The sequence below is a fragment of the Podarcis raffonei genome, chromosome 17 (assembly GCF_027172205.1).
Source record: "Podarcis raffonei isolate rPodRaf1 chromosome 17, rPodRaf1.pri, whole genome shotgun sequence".
NCBI classification, from domain to species: Eukaryota; Metazoa; Chordata; class Lepidosauria; order Squamata; family Lacertidae; genus Podarcis; species Podarcis raffonei.
In genome coordinates, this window is record NC_070618.1 from 40,897,771 (window position 1) to 40,915,079 (window position 17,309).

Consider the following 17,309-nt stretch of genomic DNA (forward strand, 5'->3'; position numbering starts at 1 on the left):
TGTGTGTTCCCCCGCTCAGCCTGGAGCGGAGCCCCAGAAGGGAGAGGAACCTTCGCCAAGGTATTATTCACCAGCCTAGCTAGTGGCCCGCTTTCCAGGAAAGGCGGCGGCGGCGGAGATGGAAGTCAGCCTAACATCATCCCAACATCTTCCCCCTACCTCTCCTCCATACATCATGACATCATTTCTGTCCCCTGCCCACCCCACGGAGTGGTGATCTCCATCTGGGCGGTCCCTCGCCTCTCCATTGGCTAGGAAGCTATGTCCGTCATTCCCTGAAGTGGGCGGCCCCCACGCTGCTCTCCTTACAACGCCCCCCCCCCCGCTTTGAAATCTGGGACTTCAGAGCGTGACAGCTGGAAGCAGGAGTTGGGTACCTACTGACCCCAGCAAAAGAAGCCGGATCCCGGCTGTGCCCTAGGCAAGGCAGCGGGTGAGTGAGCCTGGGTTCCCCAGTCCACGGTCGAAGGATGCGGTTGCTGCGGGAGACGGGATGCAGGAGGTGGAAGGGGCGGAGTGGGGAAGCAGCTAGGCGGAAAGTTTCCCGGCTTCATCTCGTCCTCTGTACTGACCTAATTCCTCAGCTCCTCTTCCTCAATCCCAGCACCATTCTCCCAGCCCATCTGGCCATCCCCGCTTCTTCTTTTTAACGCATCCACTTGGGTCCATCCAACGATCTGCACTATTCCCCCATCCTGCTTCCTGCTCCAGGGACAAAAACCTCAGGGATTCCCCGGTGCCCAGCCCACCTTCCCTAGCATCCCACTCCCCACCTAGGATGGAGGATATAAGCAAGCCAGGAGTTCTGCAGACCAGCTTTCCCAGCTCTCTAAAGTCAAATCCAGTCCAAGCAATCATTGATTCTGGCACAAAAGGAAAAATGCTATGCTTGTGGTATTTGGAGTGATTTTTAAAGCTGCCCTTCTTTTGTCACCATGGTACATGCCACATCTAGGACTGGGCAAAAAAAGAGAGAAACAACTCCTTGGGTCATCCCTGGAGTGTTCCCCTCCTAAATTGCACAGGCAGGTGAGGTGGGGCTGGAAGCCAGGGCTTAAGGTGATCCACCATAGCCAGGAAGGTTGATGAGGGAACCCTGGGACTCGACTAACTGGGGGCACAGACTTCCATCCCCGTGCACATTCAATGCAGCCAAGCAGGCCGTGCCATTTTTAAGGGTTAGTTTGACTCCCCGTGCCTGCCTGCCTCCAACCAGCCAGTAGCCATCAACACATTGCTTCCTAGTTTCGTTCCAAGTGCTTTGGAATTAACTGAACAGCCCCAATATGTACTGAAGTGCATGGTGTGCCAACTGACAGCAGGTTTAGCTCTACTGTGTTACTTCACTGTGCTGTCACTTATGTTTTGATTCAAGGAATGGTGAGGTTGAAGTGCTCTTGCTCTGTTCCCAACCTTAAAAGCCTCTAAAATGGCAGCAAAGAAGGAAAGCTCTTTGAGGGTGACCACAGGAAAGGGGAGCACAGCTCAGGAAGAAAGCACCTGCCCAAGTGTATCTCCAGGTGGGGCTGGGAGAGACTTCTTGCCTGAAACTGTAGGAGATGCTGCCAGTCAGTGTAGAGGAGCCAACCGTCTGACTCCACTGCTCACTGCAACTCTTGAGAGCCTGGACAGAGACTCTGAAGCAGTGCAGAAACTCTAAGTGGAGGACAAAGTTTCGCTGGGAGAAGCCACCCTCCTCCATGGGACTCTCTTGTCCTGCCCCAGCTTCCCAAGGAGAATGTGCATTGGATGAGAGCAGATCCCACGTCCAGCCCCTAAGATATCTTCTAGACAGAAGCAGAAGTCTTGGAGACACTGGGCAGATGGGAACCACCCATTCATCTGCGCCTTCTCTGCTTTTCAGTGTCATCCTGTAATCACCCTGCACAGGTTGCGACAGAATAGAAAAACGAATTCCGCATGGGGAAGGCACAGCTCAGAGTATGAAGGGCAAAGGCTGTCCTTTGCTAAAGGCCAGTCCTTCCCCAGAGATGACCTTCTGGGATGGAGGGGAGGATTCTCATCAGAAAAAAGGAGAGAAACTAGCCATGCTTTCCCTTGAAAGCATGCAGCCCCACTGGTTAAACAAAACAGAGGCAAAAGAGAAAGAGAAGTTAGAGGAGCTCTTTGTTGCACCCAGCTGTGGTGGGTTCTTCTGGGCAGTCTCCCTTTGACCCCTGTTTAGGATTCAGTGGATATGGTCATTCAACAATTGTCCACTGATTCATTCATATCCCCCCCTCGTGTCCCCATTTCCTCTTCTTAATGCAACTGAGCTCATTTATGAATTATTATTTTTTGCCTGGATGCCCTCATCTAGGTTAATTTTGGAGATTTTGGTCATGTCCCATAAGAAAAGAAGGTCAGCACATAACAGATAAATTAGAAAGATTCCCAGCCGAGAAGGGGGATTCAAATCAAAGAGCAAAGAAGAGAAGTTGAGGGAACTGGGCAGTTTTTACATTGGGATGAGGAATGCTTCTGTGAAGAAATCACTACCTCTGTGAGATGTGCACTGTAATGGGGCCCAGGACTCCCTGAGGCCACCTAGGGGTCAGTGAGAGGCAGCAGGCTTGGAGACCAAATCAAATGCAAGAACAAAACAACAACTTTCCTGCTACCAAAAGTCGGTCCCTGTTGCTGGAGGAGCATTGGGTACACATTCATCCAGAAAGGTTTAGGATAAAATTATCTCTGCTTGATGCAGTGGCAAATCTCTCAAGGTGCCCTCAAAGGCCAGAGTTCTCCTGGCACAAAGTAGCAATTGAGTCCCTTGATCAGCTGCTGACACTGCTTGCTGGCTGTACTGCGTTATTTCCATCTGTTCATAATAATACTTGTTATTTGCCTTTCCTATCCATGGACTCAAGAGAAGCAAACAGGTTTTTTAAACAAGCAACAACAACAACAACAAAAGATCACAGTAAAAACTACACCAAAAATAAGATACTTTTTTTAAAAAAGCCAACTGGCACTAATAAACCAACCAGCCCTGGGGGAAAAAGCCTTCAATATATGACAAAATGTAGTTACTTGTGTTCTGCATATACAAAGCAAAGCTCAGGTAAATGGTGTCTGAGATGCTTATCGAAAGTGGCCATGGGAGGATGAAAGAGCCTTTGGATTCTGCGTCTTGGGGGAGGCAAGGAGAGCCTGCTTACACTCTTCCTTGCACAACTGCCTTGCAAAGTAGGCCTGTCGCATCTGCAAACTACCCAGGAATCACTGCCATCAAACCCCTTAATTCAGCTAATCAGAGCATAGGTCATGTTTGCCAGGTAACCAGGTAACCGACTTCTTTCCAGAAGTTGAAGATCTGGCAGACGCCATGGTTATTGCTGGTGGAGTTTGCCAGTGGGGTTTTCTCAATCTTCCTGTGCTTATGATTTCAGTAGTACATGCCTCACCTGCTCAGGCTAAATGGAGGGGGGAGGGGGAGCAGGACAGCAGGACATTTGGCTCATGCTGGAGTGAGTCAGTGGCCACAGCCAAAGTCGCTGGCCTTTCAGACCTTGCTCAGTTCAAAATATGGTCCTTGTTAGAATATCAGTTGCCCACTTGGGGCACACAGGAAGGATGTCATCTTCTGCTCCTAGGGAAGGGAGCTCCCAAAAAGAAGGCCCTGCTATACACAATCTGTGAATTCACTTACAGAATTATAAAACCATAGCTCTGTGGAGTTAGAAGGGACTCCAAGGGTCACCTAGTCCAACCCTTTACAATGCAGGAATCTCAACTAATACACCCATGACAGATGACCATCCAACCTCTGCTTAAAAGCCTCCAAGGATAGAGTCCACAACCTCCCAAGGTTCCACTGTCAAAAAGTTCTTCCTGGTGTTTAGCCAGAATCTCCTTTCTTGTAACTTCAATTCATTGGTTCAAGTCCTACCCTCCAAAGCAGGAGAAATCAAGTTTCCTCCATCTTCCATGTGACAGCCCTTGAGATATTTGAAGATGGCTATCATCTCCTCTCAGTCTCCTCTTTTCCAGGCTAAACAACCATTCCTCATAAGGCTTGGTTTCCAGACTCTTGATCATCTTGGTTGCCCTCTGTATTCCAGGTATGGTCTGCCCATGGCAGACTAGAGCAGGACTATGATTTCCCTTGATATGGACACTAGACTTCTGCTGATGCAGCCTAGAATAGCATTAGGGTCTTTTGCTGTTGCATCAACCCAGCTGCCCATGCTAAGCTTGTGATTCACTAAGACACCTGGATCCTTTTCATACGTACTACTGGCAATCCCTCATTTTATATTTGTGCAGCTGGCTGCTCCTGCCTAAGTGTAGAAACTTACATTTATCCCTATTGAATTTCATTCTGTTAGTTTGGACCCATTTCATAGAATCATAGAATCATAGAGTTGGAAGAGACCACAAGGGCCATCGAGTCCAACGCCCTGCCAAGCAGGAAACACCATCAGAGCACTCCTGACATATGGTTGTCAAGCCTTTGCTTAAAGACCTCCAAAGAAGGAGACTCCACCACACTCCTTGGCAGCAAATTCCACTGTCGAACAGCTCTTACTGTCAGGAAGTTCTTCCTAATGTTTAGGTGGAATCTTCTTTCTTGTAGTTTGGATCCATTGCTCCGTGTCCGCTTCTCTGGAGCAGCAGAAAACAACCTTTCTCCCTCCTCTATGTGACATCCTTTTATATATTTGAACATGGCTATCATATCACCCCTTAACCTCCTCTTCTCCAGGCTAAACATGCCCAGCTCCCTTAGCCGTTCCTCATAGGGCATCGTTTCCAGGCCTTTGACCATTTTGGTTGCCCTCCTCTGGACACGTTCCAGTTTGTCAGTGTCCTTCTTGAACTGTGGTGCCCAGAACTGGACACAGTACTCCAGGTGAGGTCTGACCAGAGCAGAATACAGTGGCACTATTACTTCCCTTGATCTAGATGCTATACTCCTATTGATGCAGCCCAGAATTGCATTGGCTTTAGTTCTCCAATTCGTTAAAGTCACTTCGAATCCCAATTCTGTCTTCTGTGGCATTAATTTATATGAGGGTGAGACCATTTTCCTTTCAGCATCCTTAAAATAATGGCATCTGACTCTGAACATGATTCATTTTGGAGACAAATGAGTCTTAGCTAAATCTATCACAATGGAGTGCAGGATTTCAACCAATGCCATGATACTGACGCCTGACAATGGCTCTCAAAGTGAACCATTCACAGGGTTGTGTTATCACCCCAACACTGTTTATTATTTTCATTGTCATGATCCTACACTTTGTCCAAGGGAAACTCCCCACCAGGGTAGAAATATATCAAACAGATGGAAAGCTCTGTAATCTGAGTAGGCTGAAAGCAAAGAGTAAGGTTACCGTAACTTCTGTCATAGAGCTTCAGTATGCTGATGACAACGTAGTGTGTTCACACTCAGAGGATGACCTCCAAACCATCCTTAATATCTTTGTAAGTAAAGATATTTGGTCCAGTCGTGGCCGACTCTGGGGTTGCGCGCTCATCTCGCTTTATTGGCCGAGGGAGCCGGCGTACAGCTTCCGGGTCATGTGGCCAGCATGACCAAGCCGCCTCTGGCAAACCAGAGCAGCACACGGAAATGCCGTTTACCTTCCCACTGGAGCGGTACCTATTTATCTACTTGCACCTTGACTCGCTTTCGAACTGCTAGGTGGGCAGGAGGAGGGACCGAGCAATGGGAGCTCACCCCGTCGCGGGGATTAGAACCGCCGACCTTCTGATCAGCAAGTCCTAGGCTCTGTGGTTTAACCCACAGCGCCACCCGTGTCCAATATCTTTGTAAAAGGTAAAGGGAGCCCTGACCATTAGGTCCAGTCGTGGCCGACTCTGGGGTTGCGGATCTCATCTCGCTTTACTGGCCGAGGGAGCCAGCGTACAGCTTCCGGGTCATGTGGCTAGCATGACTAAGCCGCTTCTGGCGAACTAGAGCAGCGCACGGAAACGCCGTTTACCTTCCCGCCGGAGTGGTACCTATTTATCTATTTGCACTTGGATGTGCTTTCGAACTGCTAGGTTGGCAGGAGCATATCTTTGTAGAAGCATACCAAAAGTTTGCCTATCACTCAACATCCAAAAAACCAAAGTGCTGCACCAACAAGCACAAAATAACCCCTCTGCAGCGCCACAAATCCAACTCAATGGAGTAACGTTGGAAAGTGTCGATCACTTCTCCTACCTGGGCAAAGCCACTTCCAGGCCTGCCCCAGGAGGTGGGGTTGCGGGCATCACGCCCTCCCCACGTGAGCGGGGGCTGGTTTCAGCCCCCGCGAGGACAGGGGAATCCCAACCGTCCACGCCTCTGCAAGTGCAGCTTTTTCCTAATTGAAGTGCAGAGTGTTTGAGGACCGGGAAATTTGCAGGGAAACCAAAATGCTTGTTTACAAAGCTATTGTACTACCAACCTTACTGTATGCTTCTGAAACATGGACCACTTACAAACGCCATCTCCGACTCCTTGAAAGATTCCATCAATGGTGTCTCCAAAAAAATTTACATATCACTTGGGAAGACAGATGAATTAATGCCAGTGTACTTGAAGAAGCAAAAATCACCAGTGTCAAATCAATGATTCTTCAACATCAACTTTGTTGGACTGGTCATGTTGTGCAGATGCCTGATTATTGTCTTCCAAAGCAACTACTCTATTCTGAACTTAAAAATGGAAAGCGTAATGTTGGTGGTCAACAAAAGAGGTTCAAAGACTTTCTCAAGGCAAATCTTTAAAAATGTAGTATAAATACTGACAACTGGGAAACACTGGCCTGCAAGCGCTCCAGTTGGAGAACAGCCTTTACCAAAGGTGTCATGAACTCAGAACACAAGGGAGAAACGTGCTAAGAGGAAGGCACGCTTGGCAAATCCACACCATGATCAACTCCTGCCTGGGAACCCATGTTCCCACTGTGGAAGGATGTGTGGATCCAGAATTGGCCTCCACAGTCACTTACGGACTCACTGTTAAAACCGTGTTCATGGAAGACAATCTTACTCGGCCAGGAGGGATCGCCAAAGAAGAAGAAGAACTGGTGCCTGGTGCCTGACCCCGTGAACTGACTTTGGAACTTCCTCCCAAGGGAAGGCCACTTTGCCACCTCTATAGAGAGCTTTCGCTGCAAAGAAAAAAGCCTTTCCTTTGTGGGTTATTCAGTTGCAAGCTGTTTTAATTGTTTCATTTGATGCCTTTAGATTGCTTCAGCCTTGGCTACTTTTAATTTTTGCACATCTTCTGTGTTGTTTAGATTGGCTGTTGTCAGCTGTCTTAAAGTGTTTTTGAGGAAAAGTGGGGTTTTAAAAATTGCTTTACATGGATATATGACTCAGAAATAAAGGAAATGAAATGCACCCTTCACATGCTGAGGTGCAGTCTTCTTTGCTGCTGCTTCACTTACAAATATTCTGAGAATTGCATATTCTTGTCATCCATAGCAGAGCCTCCAGATATCCTCATTCACTCGGGAATGTCCATATTTTCTGATGCTTGTCTCTGCGATATAATCGTCTCTATTTTTGCCTTTTAAAATTTGTGCTCATGTGAGATGCTAGTGTCATACAGGTGGACTTCTGATGAAAGAAAGAAAGGACTTGTCTTCTCTATCTGGGGAGGGTCATTGCAGGCAGACAATTGTCTGTGACCCTCAGCCTCGTTTTATGCAGCACTCCAAGGAGGAGTGGTACAGAGAGGGGTGGGGTCATACAATGGGAGAAAGTGGTTCATAGAACTGTAGAGTGGGAAGGGGCCCCGAGGGTCATCTAGTCCAGCCCCCTGCAGTGCAGGCATCCTGCCCACAGCCATCCCTGGGTGAGCTCAAATCACCCTCCTTCTGGTTACCAGCCAGACTACAATAATGCAAACCCCATTTCTTCATGGGTGAAGCCAGGGGGCAGCTGCTCCTCCCACCCCAAATCAAGTAAATAAATAAAAAATACTTCACTGACTGATTGTGTGGCAGATAATTCAGTTCACCCCCCCCCCCCCGAAAATAAAGCCTGGTTACATCCATGCACTTGCTTTTGTCCCTGACTCTGCCCAGACTGGTACTTAACCAGGGGTGGCTGGTTTCCATGGGTACTTTTAGGGTAGAAGTCAGGAGGCCAACAGTAGGGGGAGCCAGAGACAATGGCAATTAATTCTTGTTCCTCTCCCATCCTCTGCCCCCTGATGCCTACAATGGCAGCCATGAGACTATGGAGGTGGAAGCTGATTGCCAGGGCCTCCATTGGGCTGGTTGCAGACAAGAAGGCAACAGGTTGGCTCAGAAGAATCAAGGCTGAGGCTGGTGGGGCAGTGCCCCATTTGTCCTCATGGACAGCACTTAACTTCCTGTTCTCTAGTAGTGCAGAAGAACTAAAAGACCAGATGGAATTTCCTGGGTTCCTCCACTTGGTTGGGTGAGGTGGGCTGAGGGACAGACATAGCCAGCCCAGGGTTTCTTGCCACCTTAGGGGCAGCGCCAGATTCAGTGCAGTGGGGGTGGTTCTCTCGCACAGGACGCTGAGCCAAGGGGGCACAAAATTGAGAAGATGCATTTGGGGGTGCCAGGTGTTGGCCTCACACATAGTCTGACCCTGCTTAGAGCTGATGCTGCTTGCTACCTGTTGACCATTGACTATGGCATTCAGGCTCCATATGTGTGCTGGTTGACTTAACGGGCTAAACTTGCAGGGCTTTATACAGCTCCCTGGGGTGGGGCTCTTAAAGTAGTCCTGAAGGATAGTTTCTCCCCCACTCTCTGCACCCCCTAAATCCTAAGAACACAAAAAACTCAATGGTCAATACAGTTAGATAACATAAAATCACTCTCTGTTAGCATCCAAAAGCCTTCTGAAATAAATAGAAAGTCTTCACCAGTTTCCATTAAACCTACCAAATTCACATTTGTGTCTCTGCCCACATACCCATAGGTTTCTGCAAAATGTTGCTTGCTACTTTTTCCCAGGTTTTCCCAATTCTCTAGGGATTTACTGAATCCTGGACTTTTGTTTTTGCCTGTGGAGGAAACAAAAATAAACTGAGAATGGGCAGGGTGTGGGTGTGTGGAAGCTTCGTTAAATGAATGGCTTCCATGATATGGGTTATTTTTCTACTCCAGATCTAGAATTCTTCCTCTGCAGCAATGACCTTACTGTTTAGGCTTATAAATTTCTCCTGGCAGCTGTTCTCCCGCTGGATTAGCATCAGGGTAACAACTATCAAAATAACAGAACCCTCATTTGGGCAATGAAACCTCAGGACTGTGATATGTTTAAACAGGAACACACAGACAATATCGGCTTATCAGTTAGGCTGTCCTTCTCTCAAAAGGGGACAAAACACACATGCCATTGTCATTATCATCACTTTTCATGTACATATGCTCATTTATTTAAAGAAATTTACTAATTGTACTACTAACTAGGTAGCACCTTCTCATTAAAGCATGAGTTGCATTTTTTATATTATACAAGAAACCTCATACCCAGTGTTGCTTGAGAATTCTAAGAAACAAACAAACAAAACAAAATCAATACAGAGTTAAAATCATTGCAATTTTGAAAGGTTCAGCCCATCATCTTGTTTAATGGCATCCAATTATATACAAATTTGGACAAAAACATGCTCCTTGATCTGAGGAACCATCATGCAAGATTTGGTTACAATATCTTAAATATCCAAATACATGGTGAACAGACTTTTAAAAATATTTTGTAGACATATTACAAACCCCGCCTCTGTCCTCAAGGGCTTAAGGAAGATCACCCAAAAACATTCAAAATGTCTAGCAAATGCCCATCCTACACAAGTGAAACATCCACACAAAAAGGAAACATATTTAGTGCACAAAGACACATTTTGAACTACACAATATTGAGATAAAATATGCAAACTCTTGATTCCAAACCCAGCCAGCTGTACAATTTTAAAAAGCTAAAGGACCACATATGAAAATAATGAAATAAAGAGATCTGAAACTCTGAAACTTCTACATTACACCTTAGAACAAGCCCTTTACTTGTGCAAGGTCTGGGGGGCAGGGCCATAGCTAGAGGGTGGTGAGGTAGGCCCCCACCAGGGGTGCAGGCGATGGGGGGCACAAAATTGGCTAAAATATGTCCATAAATATAAATATTGATTATTGCCTCGTAGGAAATGGTTTAAAATAGAGGGTGAATTGAATGGGGGGGGCAGGGTTGGAGGAGTGGAGGAAAGAAGAGCTAATTTGTCTGTGGCTAGGGGGAGCAACCTGGATGGTTCTGCCAGGGGCACAAGATCACCAGCTACGGCTCTGGTGGGGGAACAGTGGCAAGGGAAACTAACTACATGTTTGGTTTGCACATAAAACTAAGCCATGGTTTGTTTAGCCAAAGTGTGGCTTGTTTGAATGTTTGAAACCAGTTCAGCAAACTAACCGTGGCACGTTTCCAGCACAAATTATGATGTGAAACTATGGCTTCTTTGAAGTATGGGTTGGCATTATGCCTGAACCCAATAGCCTTGCTTGACTACAGTTTGTTTGATCACCCCATCCCAGATGCTCACCGAACTATAGAGGCATGAGGGAAAAACAATCCGAGCTTTGTAGAAACACACCATGGCTGGTTTGCTCTTCTGTGAGGTGACTCATGGTTTGTTGAACAAATTCTGCTTAAAACAAACCATAGCTTTGTTTTGTCAGTCTGGCTATCTTGCTATATCATGCTGTATCATGGCAACATAAAAGTTAAACCACAGAAGACATCTGAAGGCAGCCCTGTTTTGCGTCATGTTTAATGTTTTATTATGTTTTTATATATGTTGGAAGCCCCCCAAGTGGCTGGGGCAGCCCAGTTAGATGGGTGGACTATAAATAATAAAAGTATTATTATTATTATTATTATTATTATTATTATTATTATTATTAAATAGGGAATCACTATGAGAAATGTTGGAGGGTATGGAAGCAGCCTAACTATCTGGGGTTCTTGAGGGAGAGATGTACAGTGCATTTGTTTGTTTTGCAAAAAACAAAAAGAAAACAGTGGGGGGGGACAGATCCCCAAAGGGCTTACAATCTAAAAATAGACACAAGGGAAAAACAGATGAAAGATTTTATCTCTCTCTCTCTCTGACTTAGTTCAGTCAGATATTGGTTCTAGGGGCTTGTTCAAATGGCTTAATGTAACATTATGATTATGTTGTTTTATCGTATAAAAAGTGGCCAGGTCCAAAGGAAGGCAGTGCTCCTGTACCTTGGATGAGAGAATGTTGGCAGGTTTTGTTTTTTTCTCCTCCCCTTTGGGATGAGCAGCTGCACCTGCCAAAATCCCTGCTTTCGTAGATCCATTTGACAAGGAGCCTGGTTCTTCTCTGCATCTAGTTACCTGCCAGCGCAGCCGCTGCAAACACATGCAAATAACCACAATGCACAATCATCAGTGGGCAGTCACAAGTGCGCCCCCCCAACTATGTGAGGCCCTGCCCCAACACACTCCAGAGCCAGGTCCCTCCTGGCATTATGCGCTGTGCATGTGAGTGTGTACAAAGAGGGTCAGTTCAAGTTCGGGATTGATGGGTGTGGGGATCAATTATTCAAGAGGCCCAATTAATATTCATAAGCCTCCGGCACCAAACTGTCAAAGACAAGGAGGGGAAATGAGAGCAAGCGTCAATATGCTGTGTTTGTGTGTTGCAGGGCAGAGAGAAAAGCAGTTCCATCCCAATACTTGCAACTCAATAGTCCCGGAATTAATAGTCTGTCCATTAAGTTGGGCTCTCAACCTTGGCCCAAGAAATGACCCTAATGAAGAGTAAGAAAAGCTATGTTTGCGCATGTTCTGTCCCACAGACCCAAATGTAGACCTGGGTGAGAGGATCGATGGGGCCCCAAAGGAACCAGTTGCAGGGATTCCAAAGAAGGCTGAACAAAGTGCCCTGGGATCAGTTCTAAAGCTTTGCTGTAGAGAGACTTACAGTGAACCACTCGGTCAGGATTCATATTTGGGCCTGTGGGAGAGAGCAAGTGGGTAAACCAGCAATCCAAAGCCTCACGCACACTAATTGAAATCAGCAGGAGCAAAGGAGTCATTCAAAACCTTACTGAGTAGCAACTACTGTACAAGATTTCCCAATTTTCCAAGCCACTGGGGGACAGCATGGCCAGGGGCTGTGACCACAGTGGAATCACTGTTGCCATGTGGCAAACCTTTAAAAGGCATGTGCAAGTGCTTCTCTGTTCAGCATGTCTGCATTGCCTACCTTTAATTCTAAGCAAAACTGCCGGGGGGGGGGGACAACAAATACTAAATGAGGCAGCAGTAAAACAGTAAATAAAAAAACCCATTAAACAAAGGACAGAGCAAATAAAATAGTCTTCCTCTGACAATTCATCTAGGTGCTAAGAGAACCTTGACATCATACATTTTAAGTACATGGCTACCCCCCCAAGAGAATTCTGGGGGCTGTAGTTTGTTACGGGTGCTGTGAATTGTAGCTATGTGAGGGGTAAACCAGTTTCCTCGATTCTTTGAGGGAACCCAGCCACTGTAAGTGTGCTTCAAATGTCTGGTGTAGATGGCTCTGCAGATGATGTTCCAGAAATTTAGGCATGCTAAGAAAAGGCCTTATCTAGAGTCTGCATCTGCTTTTCTCCAGTGGTGAGAGCATTCGGAGCAAGATTTCCAGGGATGGGGCACCTGTGGCCCTCCAGAGATTGATGGACTGTGACACCCATCATCCCTAGCCATTGGCCATGCTGGCTGGGGCTGATGGGAGTTCGACAGCATCTTGAAGGCCACAGGTACCCCATACTTGAATGAAGCAAACAGGCAGGTACTGGATGCGCTAACAGCTCAGCTGTCAAACGCCAGGGTCTTTGCAGCTGGGAAAGATTACATGAGACAAGTGGTTGGCAACAAGCGTCCTCAGACCAAGGAACATAGAAACATGGGAAGCTGCCTTAGACTGGTTCAGACCATTAGGTCTATCTAAGCTCATTAGTGACTGGTAGCAGCTCTCCAGGGGGTCGTGCAGGGGACAAATGGTCCCCTTCCCTCTTAGACAAGTGTGGATCTTCACTCACCCCTTCTTCTCTGGTGGCGGGCGCCATTTTGTGGTTTGCTTCAGGTGCCAAAATGCCCTTCTTCATGACAGGGCTGGGGGGCGGTCACCACCATGTTGCCAGCTCTGGCTCTCTGCCACTTGCAATTCCTTGAGTTCCCTCTCTTATACTTGCCCCAAATATCTCTTCTTCAGCATCCATACAGTCCTAGGGGGCGGGGATGTCCTCACATTCAGCTTCCGTGTGGCAGGCAGACTTTGTAAGAAAATAGTCCCAACTTCCCTGCCAGCGGCTTACAATGCGGCTTGCTGGTTAAAAAATATATATATAATCCTGCTTCTCCGTCACTGCAGTAATCAGATGCAAAGGAGAGTGGAGCATCTATCTCATAATTAGTAAAGTTGCCTTTTTCATTAAAATAAATAAATAAAAGGGCCCTGCTCTTGTATTTGCAGTGACAGCCTTACATGCAGCAGTTTAGCAGGCGGAGAGTTTCTGAGTGCAGAGAGGAAGTGATAGGAAGAACTTAGCTTAAAATGTTCTGCATGTCACATTGATGTTTGAGAAAACTAGAAGGGCGTAAATCAAAACGAAAGCAACCTTGCCTTTGTTAGTTGTGGCTGCGGGTCTAAACCCCTGCTCAAGACACATACACACACAGTTTCTCATTGCTGCATGCCCTTACCTGCTAAAATTTAGTCTTCGAGAGCAGTGGGTCCCACTAAGCTAAGGGCTGCAGATCCCCCTGTTTTTAAAGCCAAGCCATGGACCCCCTACTTTTGAAAAAAAAAAAGATATCTCTATGGTAGTTTGTGTTATGCAAACAGTGCTATGGACCCCCTGCATGGGTTACACAGACTTCCTGGGGGCTGCAGACCACCAATTGGGAACCACTGAGAATAATCCTGGATTCCTGTTGTGACTTTTTTTTTGCATGTGACAGGCCAGCACATCTCACAGCGTGCAGATGTGACATCAGCATATTGCACAGAGTGCTCAGGTCACACAGCGCAAGTCCCCTCAACTGCAGGGGCAAGTCGGCACACCTGAACAGAAGTCTAGCGTCCTGATCAAGGGAAGTCATAGTACCACTCTCTTCTGCCTTGGTCAGACACATCTGGAGTCCTTTGTCCAGTTTTGGGCATCACAATTTAAGAAGGATGTTGACAAGCTGGAAGGTGTGCAGAGGAGGGAGACCAAGATGATCAAGGATCAAAAAACCCAAGCCTTGTGAGGAATAGTTGAAGGAATTGGGTATGTTTAGCCTGGAAAAGAGGAGACTGAGAGGAGATATGATTGTTGTTGTTGTTTAATCGTTTAGTCGTGTCCGACTCTTCGTGACCCCCTGGACCAGAGCACGCCAGGCACTCCTGTCTTCCACTGCCTCATGCTGGTTGCTTCGAGAACACTGTCCAACCATCTCGTCCTCTGTCATCCCCTTCTCCTTGTGCCCTCCATCTTTCCCAACATCAGGGTCTTTTCCAAGGAGTCTTCTCTTCTCATGAGGTGACCAAAGTACTGAAGTCTCAGCTTCAGGATCTGTCCTTCCAGTGAGCACTCAGGGCTGATTTCCTTCAGAATGGATAGGTTTGATCTTCTTGCAGTCCATGGGACTCTCAAGAGTCTCCTCCAGCACCATAATTCAAAAGCATCAATTCTTTGGCGATCAGCCTTCTTTATGGTCCAGTGATAGCCATCTTCAAACATCTAATGGGTTTTCATTAGATGTTGTATTCTGTATTCTGCTCTGGTCAGACCTCACCTGGAGTACTGTGTCCAGTTCTGGGCACCACAGTTCAAGAAGGACACTGATAAACTGGAACGTGTCCAGAGGAGGGCAACCAAAATGGTCAAAGGCCTGGAAACGATGCCTTATGAGGAACGGCTAAGGGAGCTGGGCATGTTTAGCCTGGAGAAGAGGAGGCTAAGGGGTGATATGATAGCCATGTTCAAATATATAAAAGGATGTCACATAGAGGAGGGAGAAAGGTTGTTTTCTGCTGCTCCAGAGAAGCGGACACGGAGCAATGGATCCAAACTACAAGAAAGAAGATTCCACCTAAACATTAGGAAGAACTTCCTGACAGTAAGAGCTGTTCGACAGTAGAATTTGCTGCCAAGGAGTGTGGTGGAGTCTCCTTCTTTGGAGGTCTTTAAGCAGAGGCTTGACAACCATATGTCAGGAGTGCTCTGATGGTGTTTCCTGCTTGGCAGGGGGTTGGACTCGATGGCCCTTGTGGTCTCTTCCAACTCTATGATTCTATGATTCTATGATTCACATAAAAAATGGAGAAAGCTTGTTTTCTCCTGCTCTGGAGGCTAGGACTCAAACCAGTGGCTTCAAGCTGCAATAAAGGAGTTTCGGACTAAACATCAGAAAGAACTTTCTGAAAGTAAGAGCTATTTGATAGTGGGGGGGCTCTCTTTCCTTGGAGGTTTTACAGCAGAGGTCGGGTGGCCATCTATCATGGATACTTTAGTTGAGATTCCTGCACTGCAGGGGGAGGGACTAGATGACCCCTGGGGGTCGCTTCCAACTCTACAATTCTGTGATTTTGTGAACTAAATTAACAGGATCAGCTGCCTTTGAGAGAGTCCACAGGAAATATATGGTGCCTTTGGAATCATCTAGGCTTCCCCCCCCCTTTTTTTTTTTTTTGCTTTCACAAGTGCCCCTGCAGAGCAGGCCGTGAGACAAACCTTATCCCCTGCTAATGTTTGCCGATCATGCTATTGTTAAAGCCACAGGTGTAGGAATCAGAGAGGCTGGCAAGCCCACTTTAGATCGAAGCCCAAAAATGTCCCTTCCCCTACCAGGCTATGGCAAACGGAGGGACAGTTCAGTCGCATCAGATCCAGGGATTTCCCCTCTTTTGTTTTCCTTCTTTATTGCTAAGGCTTGAGCAGCAGCGGGTGACGCAGCAGGTGATGCTTTTCCTGGTAGGAAGCGGTTGGGCAGGTGCAGCTTGCTCTGCCAAGGCTAGCACAAACTGCAGCTGCCAAAGCTCTTCTGCAGGAGTTGTGCCTGCTCAGCCCAGTCACCACAGGCTATTTTTTCTTATAATGGCAGGCAATTACCAAACAACAAAAGGCAAGCCAAACAGTGGGTTGTCGTGTTGCATCTGCTGCTCAAACTGAGCCTGTGCTTTGTGACCCTTGCAATCTGGACCATTTGTGCAGCCATTAAAAATCTGTGGATCAGAGGCTGTTGAAGGTTGCAGTTTACAGGCACACTTCCATGCAGGGAACAAATCTGCCAAGGAAGTGCCCCAGAAGACCATGCACACACTAGTCCCAAGCCAGAGCGGGGTGTGTATGTGTCTTCATTCACTTCCTATGGGAAATGAGACACAGCATCATTGGAGTGTCCCATGTGCTTCCTCTGTCTTTTCTCAGACTGCAGAAGGCAGACTTTCTTTTCATTGCTGTCAAGAGAATGGAGCCCTTATTGCCATCTCTAAAGGTTAGATTGCTTTAGTGCAGAGATGAGCAACCTGTGGCCCCCCAGATCTTCTTGTACTCTAACTCCCATCGGCCCCAGCAAGCATGACCAATGGTCAGGAATGGTGGAAGCTGTAGTCTAGAAGCCTCTGAAGGGACCCACCAGTTCCTCATCCCTGTCAAGTGCTCTTCCTCTCTCTCTCTCTCTCTCTCTCTCTCTCTCTCTCTCTTTCTTTCTTTCTCTTTCTTTCTTTCTCTTTCTTAACAGGTGTGGCTTAGATATGTGCAACGAGGCAACAGGTGGGTGAACCCATATACCTTGATGCACTTTCACTGTTACGTTTCTGGTCAGGATCGTTTTAGGTGTATGGAGTTTTTTTAAAAAAAAACCCCGATATTTTAATTTGTATTTTTCAGCTATATAGTTTTTGAAAAGCTAAGTATTCATGGCTAAATATGTTATAGTGCAGTTTTGAATTTATTTATTTTTGGCCAAAAATATTGCCTTATTAATTGGTGTAATTTTTGAATCGTATTTGCTTTTTTAAAGTTTTCCTTCTGGTTTTTAACAATACCAAAGTAAAACATACCAGCAGTTGTCTTTTGAAGCTCTTTGGTGCCAACTTGAAAAATCATTTAAAATTTCAGCAAAACTGTTTTTAAAAATTGAATGCTAGGTGAACTTTCCCTTATCTTCATGTCAGTTGCAATTCTGCATGTAGCACACAGCACTGATTGTGTACCTCTGGAAACCATCAGCCGAGGCACACATTCAAAATCACTTCAATCTGATTAGTCCTCAGACTCACCAGCCTTTGACTTTTCCAGATCAAAGACTGACTTTTAAGTCAAACT

At 46.5% G+C, this 17,309-nt stretch overlaps 1 protein-coding gene across 2 annotated transcripts in view; it reads left to right on the top strand.

The window, feature by feature from the left end:
* Positions 1-328: 328 nt before the first annotated feature.
* The window catches only part of LOC128404788 (leucine-rich repeat neuronal protein 1-like), a 35,342-nt gene continuing 18,361 nt past the window's right edge, over positions 329-17,309 (top strand). The window contains exon 1 of one of the 2 annotated variants that reach the window (XM_053370711.1): positions 329-433. The gene's annotated coding sequence lies outside the window, so the exon portion shown is untranslated. The remainder of the gene's footprint in view (positions 434-17,309) is intronic. The other variant, XM_053370712.1, reaches the window with a different exon arrangement.